An 8,605-nucleotide genomic window follows, 5' to 3' on the forward strand; every position below is an offset into this window, starting at 1 on the left:
ACTGCCCATTGGTCTATCAGCTGTGCATTCACTGAATAGTCTTGTGGACTCCAACATCTCTCTGTGTTGCCTCACCTTGTCAGCACAGGTATTACTTCATTGTCATTGAAGTTTACTTCTTAGGGATTCTAGCATATACATAAAGCAGCTGAGACATCGATTCTTGTGGTACTGAGCATCTAAAATTTTCATGAATTTTCCATTCACTAACAGCTATTGTTGGACTGCACTCTGTAAATTATTCCAATAAATCCCCATATACACATAGATAAATAGATAGATAGATAGATAGATAGATAGATAGATAGATAGATAGATAGATAGATAAATGGATAGATGAATGGAGAGAGATTTAGTCCATAAGTTCTATGACTCTAGAGAACCCTAATACCCTGTGATTTTCAGTCAATTAAATTTTTAAACTTTTAGTTTCTAATTTTTCTATTTATACTCTAACTACAAATCAGAAATATCCTACCAAAGAGTTTAGTATCACATTTTGAACATTTTAAGACAATAACATTTATGCTGTAATAAGGTTAAAAAAAAGTCAAACAGTAAAGTTAAGGATTGAGTGCTACTTCTGACAAAAAAATATAAAAGAGTATGAGGCATTAGATCCATGGTAATATTTGGTTATTTGTTTTAATCAAGTTGATAGGTACTTGTTAGTGGAAATCTATTTATCTATTAGTTTATTTTTGCATTCATTTGTCTATTAAAATTGAAAAATTAAGTAAATTGATGCTTAAAAGGAAATATCAAAGCTTGTACCACCAAAGCATGAGAAAGTAAACTCTGTCCCCAGTTCTAAATCCATATTTAGAATTGTACTTGAATGATGGCACTGGAGAGATGGTACTGTGGTTAAGAGCACTTCCTGCTCTTCTAGAGGACCTTGGCTCAATTCTCAGCACCAACATGGAGGCTCACAATTGTCTATAGCTCCAGTTCTAGAGAACATAACACTGTCACACAGACACCTAATAATGCAAATCAGGAATGCACATAACATAAAAATAAATACATTTAACGTACAGAATGAAATTCACCATTAGTTTCTAAATGGAGGTCTCATGCTAGTATCATCCATACTTAATGGATTTTCAGAGGTGTATGTGCATGCTTCAGTTGATAATCCTGGAGGTATAAAATTGGAATAAAATATTCTAAAAGTAAGTGATAATATTGATGTACACTCCCAAAAAAGAATATACACAAGAAATTTTAATGGGATTTTTGGAAATGAATGGTTTAATGAAATTTATTTTACATATCACTGTAGTATAAAGTCTAATTGTTCTTAATTATAAAAAGACAGAGTCAGATATTGAGATAAATTCTGAAAGATCAGAGAAGTAAAGGAGTCAAACATTATAAAGTTTTTTTTATGCATACTGAATCCTCAGATAAAAGTGGGCATAATCCTGTTTCAATGAATACTCAGATTGAATGCCATGGGTTCCTGTCCTCTCCCACAATATATTCCTTGATCTACCACGTCAATTTGAGCAGTATAAGTGTGGACTCTTCTTTGAAATTCTGGTAGAATTCTGCTCTGAACTCATTTGGCCCTGGGTTTTTTTTTTTTTTTGGTGAGGGGACTGGGAAGGAGACTCTGATTTTCAAATCACAGTAAGACATGTGTATCTTTACATAGGCAGAGCTCAGTTACTCTAAAGTTTACAGAAAGCACAGATCTTGCTTATAGTACATGATGAATTAATTTATGTAATGGAATATAATTTTGAGATGTGCTACATGCATTTATGCTGTAGAATATTTGTTCAATGATGCAACGATGTATTGCATTCATTTTTTTCATTTGCTTAACACTATAAAGTTATATGTGCCTGCCTAAAACACCTGATTAATCAAATATAGAACTTAGTAGCCAATAGCTAGATAAGAGAGAAAAATATGTGGGGCTGGTGGGCAGAGAGAATAAAGAGGAAGACTTATCTAAAAAGGCAGAGGAGTGAGAAATGAAGGAGAATAAGAGTCCATGAGCAAGCTATTAATCCACCTAGTCAGCTACAGAGTCAGAAGGACTTTTAATATATATATATATATATATATATTAAAAGAAGTAAAAGAAAAAATCTCAGAGGTAAAATGTAGTTAAGAAGAAATGGGATAATTTAGTTTAGAAAATTTGCCTACTAACAAGCCAAGTTAAGGGTGGAAATACATAATTAAAAATAAGTATCTGTGTATTTATTTGGGAACTGGGTGTGGGTCTTCAAAGAGTAAATAAAAACAAGTATAAATTTATGCACATGAAAAAATTCCAGAAATAAGTAAACATTTCAGACTTAAAACATAAAAAAGTCAGTGAATATTTATTAACAATAATAAATAATAATATAAATCTTATAAAATAAAAATAATAAAACAATAATAACAAGCTTTGTTTGTGAGGGAGAACATAGATATTGTGTGTTGAAGATGTCTAAATTATTTTACACTTTTTAAGTAAAATAACACAAAATTACATTTTCTTTGTGATCTATGAAACAAAACTTGCCTGAAGATCAGCGTGTGAACAAACGTCCAATAGACACAGAGGTGAGGCTTGGGATAGAAGAAAGTGAAAATTTATGTACTATCTTATTGCCACTAATTTTATGATTCTGATTTTATTTTGACTATTTAAAGCAGTTCTTAAGAGATAAACATCTCAAAATTGATGAGACTAATGTACACACACACACACATACATGTTTTAAACTTTTTGTCATGATATTAATGATCATATTGAAGGCTAACTTATTCTAGGAAAACACTTCATCTACCTTCCTGCTCATGATATCAAGTTTTCTGCAGTGAATCATGTCCCTGCCTATCAGTAAACTTAAAGTCTCCAAATAGAAGGTGGGTCTCCACAATGATGATACCATCAGGATTATGTATGATAATACCACTAACCTGAAAAAACACTACCTTAAGATAGGATTTGAAATATAAATTGATCTGGAGGATTTCAAGATGGCTACCTGATAGGACCCAGTCTCACAGATAGAATATAAGATAAGCCCTGAACTTTCCCATTACACAGAGAGTGCACAACAAACAAAATAGCTCCCTCTTCAGGATTTGACAATTTAGCATAATTTTTTTTGTTCAGGATTCTGTAAAGATGTTGTCACCCCCAGATATCAGACAGTAAATTTAAAAACAAAATATTCACATTCCCAAGCGGTGAGAAAACATCAGATGTCCTTCTATATGTGTTATTTTTATTGGTTGTTGAATAAAGCTGTTTTGACCAAAGGTTTAGCAGAGCAATTTCAAGCAGGAAAACTGAACAGAGATAGAGAGTGTAGGGAGAGTTAAGCAGACACCAGTCAGGAGCCAAGGAAACAAGACATGTAGAAAATGAAGTAACTCTGTGGCCATGTGGAAAACATAGACTAATAAATAGGGTTATTTAAGATGTAAGAGCTATCCAAAATGCCTCACACATTGGGCAAACAGTGTTATATTTAGTATACTTTCTGTGTGAATATTTAGTTTTTGGTGGCTAGTAAGATCTCTCTGTCTGCTTCTCTATCTTTTCTGTATAGGAAGTCTACTGATTTTTTTGAGTTGATCTTGTACCCTGCCACATCACTGAAGGTACTTATCAGTTGTAGGAGTTCTTTGGTAGAGTTTTTGGTGTCACTGATGTACACTATCATATCATCTGTAAATAACAAAAGTTTGACTTCTTCCTTTCCAATTCGAATCCCCTTAATCTCCATATGTTGTCTTATTGCTATTGCTAAAACTTCAAGCACAATGTTGACGAGATATGGTGAGAGTGTACAGCCTTGTCTTGTTCCTGATTTTGGTGAAAGGGCTTTGAGTTTCTCTCCATTTAATTTGATATTTGCTGTTGGCTTGCTGTATATTGTTTTTATTATATTTAGATATGATCCTTGTACCCTTAACCTCTCCAAGACCTTTATCATAAAGGGGTGTTGAATTTTGTCAAATGCTTTTTCAGCATCTAATGAAATGACCATATGGTTTTTTTTGCCAGCTTATTTATATGGTGGATTACATTGATAGATTTTCATATTTTGAACCAGTCCTGCATCTCTGGGATGAAGCCTACTTAATTGTAATGGATAATTTTTTGATGGGTTCTTGAATTTGGCTTGCAAGTATTTTATTAAGGGTTTTTGCATCAATGTTCATGAGCAAGATTGGTCTGTAATTCTCTTTCTTGGTTGAGTCTTTGTTTGGCTTTGGTATCAGGGTAACTGTAACTTCATAAAAAAGAGTTTGGCAATGTCTTTTCTGTTTCTATTATGTGAAACACATTAAGGAGTCTAGGTATCATCTCTTCTTGGCAGTTCTGGTAGAAATAAATCCATCTGGTCCTCAGGTTGTTTTGGTTGGGAGGTTTTTTTTTATGACAGCTGTTATTTCCTCATGACTTATAGGTCTATTTAGATTGTTCACCTGGTCTTGATTCAATTTTAATATATGGCATTTATGTAAAAACAAGTCCATTTCTTTTACATTTTCCAACTTTTTGGCATATAGGCTTTTGTAGTAAGACCTAATGATTCCCTAAATTTCCTCAGTGATGTTCTTTTCTGCCTGTAAGAAAGAAAACCACGAGGTACAAACGAACCCACTTATAACTTTATTACAGGGAAGGGCATCCGGGACCATGACGGCACCACGGCTTAGCCTTTTAAAGGCCAGCTCAGCTTATGCACATCAGACTCTGTGTTTTGCTTCCCTGCATGGGCGGGGGGGGGGGGGGCTTTTGCATTGGATTGTGAGTGCATGTGTTTCTGAGAAATGAAGTCTTCCCAGTCAGGGGGACTATGCTTAACGCTGTGCCTGTGCACAGGGACCTCCTGGGAAATGTAGTTCCCCAGAAGAATAACATTCCACGATTTTTGATTTGTTAAAAATTTGGGGGGTTGAGGGTCTTAGTGGGTAGGGTTTGGTGTTGGTCTTCAGTTCTCCCAGTCTATCCTATGTTTCTGTCTTCATTTCTCTTAATCTAACTTTTTCTATGTCTCAGTATCCACTCACAGGGAACCGCCAGGAAAATTCCAATGAGTGGACTTCAAGAGATTGGCACCAAATGCTGGGATGTGCAAGGGGGTGGGAGGAACAACACAAGGAAACCTCAGGGTGAAAGAGTGTACTCAGTACTTAGTTAAAGGGAGATCTGCAGTGAGCTTTCTCAGGGAGCCACTGCTGTAAATACAAAGGAAAGTAAACACAGGAGTGTGTGTATGAGATGAAAGAGGTTAGCTGTGCAGCATGAAAAATAATTAAGAAGTAACTGCTGTGTAAGTGTAAAATAAGGAAAGGAGTAACTTGAATGAGAAGTAACTTTTATATGAATGTAAAAAGTAATTATGGGACAAAAAACAGCAAACAGCTGTTTGTACATTTTTTAGGTATATTTTAAAACCCCATAGGTGCTAAGGTTGGGTGTCAGAAACTGTATAAATTTTGGGAATTTATTGAAAGAATTTGTCCTTGGTTTCTTGAGCACAGAACCTTGAATGCAGATATGAGGGGGTGTATTGGAGTTAAAATACAGCAATATTTAGTACATGGTCCAGAGAACATTTCAGTAGATATTTTCACCTTAGTCATGACATCTTAGATCTTTGTCCTGAAAGACAGAAATTTCACCCAAACTGAAGTAAAAGTAAAACTAAGTTTCTCTTTCAGTGAAGGAACTGTTTAATGCAAATGCTTCTGAAAAGTCGTCTGATGATGTCAAGTCAGACAATGATGAGGAGGTAACATTTAAAAGAGAGGTTCCTGGTAAAGAGGTGAAATCAAAAAAGGGACTTCTAAGTGTCCTGATTCAGATTTCCCACAGTATTTATGAATCTTGAAGAACAGTCTGGTAAATGATCTAAGACAGCTGAAAAACAGTCAGAGACTAAGGGACTGAAGAATCTGATGGACTCTCTAAATAAAAAACTGGAAGCAGTCCAAATGTCTTCCTGGCAAAATAAAAACTCATGAAGGATCTCACAAAGGAGTTCATGAAGAAGCTCAAGAAGGAGCACTCCCTTGCCTTCTCCCAGAGAGGAGACAGATTTAGAATCCCCTGAGGATTATACTATTAAAAGAAAAGAAATTTCCTATAATCTCTATGGTCCAGAAGCCTGCAAATTCTTAACAGACTTTGACTATTACCCCATTATATGGGGGTGTTATTATAATGTTAGGTGACATTATATAAGTCAGTCAAGGATCTAATTTATTTCCAATTTTAGAACATCAGTATGCTCAAGGAAATGTTCTGAGAGTTCACATGTCTTTACCTTTTACACAACTTAAAGAATTAAAAGATGCTGGTTCTCAATATGGGCTAAAAACTTCTTTTATTCAAGCAGTTTTTGAGGCAATAGCAGTTGAAGCTTTGCCTCCTGTGGATTGGAAAAAACTGGCTAGGGCTTGTTTGTCTGGAGGTGATTATGTATTAGGTAATCATAATTCCATGAGAATATGAACTTAGAGTTAATATTAACAAAGCTCAAAACATGCCTATCTGGGGCTGGAGAGATGGCTCAGTGGTTGGGAGCATTGACTGCTCTTCCAGAGGACCTGGGTTCAATTCCCAGCACCCATATGGCAGCTCACAACTGTCTGAAGATCCAGCTGCAGGGAATCTGACACCTTCACGCCAATGCACATAAAATAAAGTCAAATAAAGCATAAGAAATATTTTCAATAAAACAAGCCTATTAAGTTTAACATGCTAGCACGAGAAGGTGATTATAAAGATTTCAATCATCAGTTGAACTTTGATGTGGCAGTATATGCTCAACTTAATATTCCAGCAAAAAAAGGCCTGGATAAATGACCTTACACTGGAAAGAAAATAGAAGAATTGTCTAATATAAGAAAGAGACCTGATGAATTGTTTCAAGATTTTGTTTCTCAATTTGATGACAACTGTAGGGAGACATTTAAGTGATTCAGAGATTGAACATTACTTGAAAACAGTATACATGCTGTCTGAGAAATAACTACGGAACTGTTTGGTAGTGGCCTTCAGTCCTCCTGGTCTAATCTATGTTTCTGTCTTCATTTCTCTTAATCTAAATTTTCCTCAGTCTCCGTGACCCTACCCAGGGAACCCAACTGAATTCTGCTGGACAGACCATATGGTGTATCCTATCAAGCTCAAACAAAATTGACTACAGGTTCTGTATGATGTCGTCCTAAGATAAAAAATTTTGTTGCATATGCCTTCTATCAATTAAGAGAATAGCTGGATACAGTCAGTACATTGCTTGACTTTAAATGCAGTGCAAAGGTCTTCCCTGTAATGGTGTAAAACCCTTGAAAATCCCTCATTTTCCCCATCTGAAATTACGTAGAGCTTTTCTTTCTTTTCATTCCTTTCAATGTGTTTCTTTTTCACTGTAGACCTAAAGGAGTCAGCAGTAATAACTATCCAACAGAAATGATATTTTTTCTAAGATATCAGTCTAGTACTTTTTAATTCTGCCTTAATAACCTTCTTGGCTCATGGAAATATTAAGAAAGATTTGGGGCCAAAGGATCACAAAAATAATCTTCAGGAACATTTTTGTAAAGTCTTCTAAGCACCTGTACTTACCTACCAGATCAATATCACCTAATAGAGCAACAAGGAATAAGGCCAGGCTTGGGCTGAAGGGTCCAGAGCTAGATGAGACTATGAAAGCTTATTGAGAGCAATCAGAATTTTTATATATTCATCAGAAACAGAAGTTAATGGCAATTCCTGGGCTCAATACAGTTCTAGTTTACCGGATGCCATGAAGATTGTAAGCTATACAGGGAATACAAGTTCATTGTCTTTGACCAGTTGCCCTGTACAGCTTCCGAGCATCCTTGACAACTAACGGATTATAAAAAGGAACACAAATTAGCCTGAATGCTTCTGCCTGAGTGAGTCCATCAATCTGTCAGAAACTGGAAGTCACACTGTGCCCCAGTAGCCATTGACTTAACCTGGAAACCCTGAGACACAGATCTCTCAGGACTGATAGGCCAGATCAACTCCTGGCTTTCCTGTAGGGCATTTTGCCCACTAAAATCCTATGACCTTGACCTCCACTGCCTGCCACCACTGTCAACATTCCAGGCTTTCTGGTCCTACAAGAACAGTCAGTTATGCTCTGTAAAGAGCTTTCAATGACTTTTGCCATCTAAAGTCTCAATATCTTCAAAATTCTTCCAAAGTCCATATTTCGAAGTCCATTGCAGCAACAAAATCATGTTTGTGGTAGCATTTTCTGTTCCTACTTTCATCTCTGTTGCTGTGATTAAATTATCTAACCAAAAGAAACTCTGGAAATGATCAGGTTTATTTGGTTGTTATGCCTAAGTCAGAGTCCACCACTGTGGGAGCTTAGGATCAAAACTCAAGTTAATCACTGAAAGCAAAACTTGCAGAACCATTGTTACTTGTTTTTCTCTTTTGCCTGTCACTGTCTTATGCTCAGCTAACTCTCTTAATCAGCCCAGGCCCACTTGTTTAGAGACATTGCCAACTCAGTGGAAGATCTTCCAACATCAATAGTCAATCAACATAATGTCTTTCAGACAGAAATCAGACATTCTGATCTGAGCACATGCT

General features: G+C 35.9%; 1 pseudogene; it reads left to right on the forward strand.

Annotated features, from left to right (window-relative positions):
* Positions 1-5,861, forward strand: part of LOC146889369 (polyadenylate-binding protein 2 pseudogene) — a 9,255-nt pseudogene extending 3,394 nt beyond the window's left edge.
* Positions 5,862-8,605: the final 2,744 nt, after the last annotated feature.

The sequence above is a fragment of the Myodes glareolus genome, chromosome 27 (genome assembly GCF_982192425.1).
Source record: "Myodes glareolus chromosome 27, mMyoGla1.1, whole genome shotgun sequence".
In the NCBI taxonomy this organism is placed as follows: Eukaryota; Metazoa; Chordata; class Mammalia; order Rodentia; family Cricetidae; genus Myodes; species Myodes glareolus.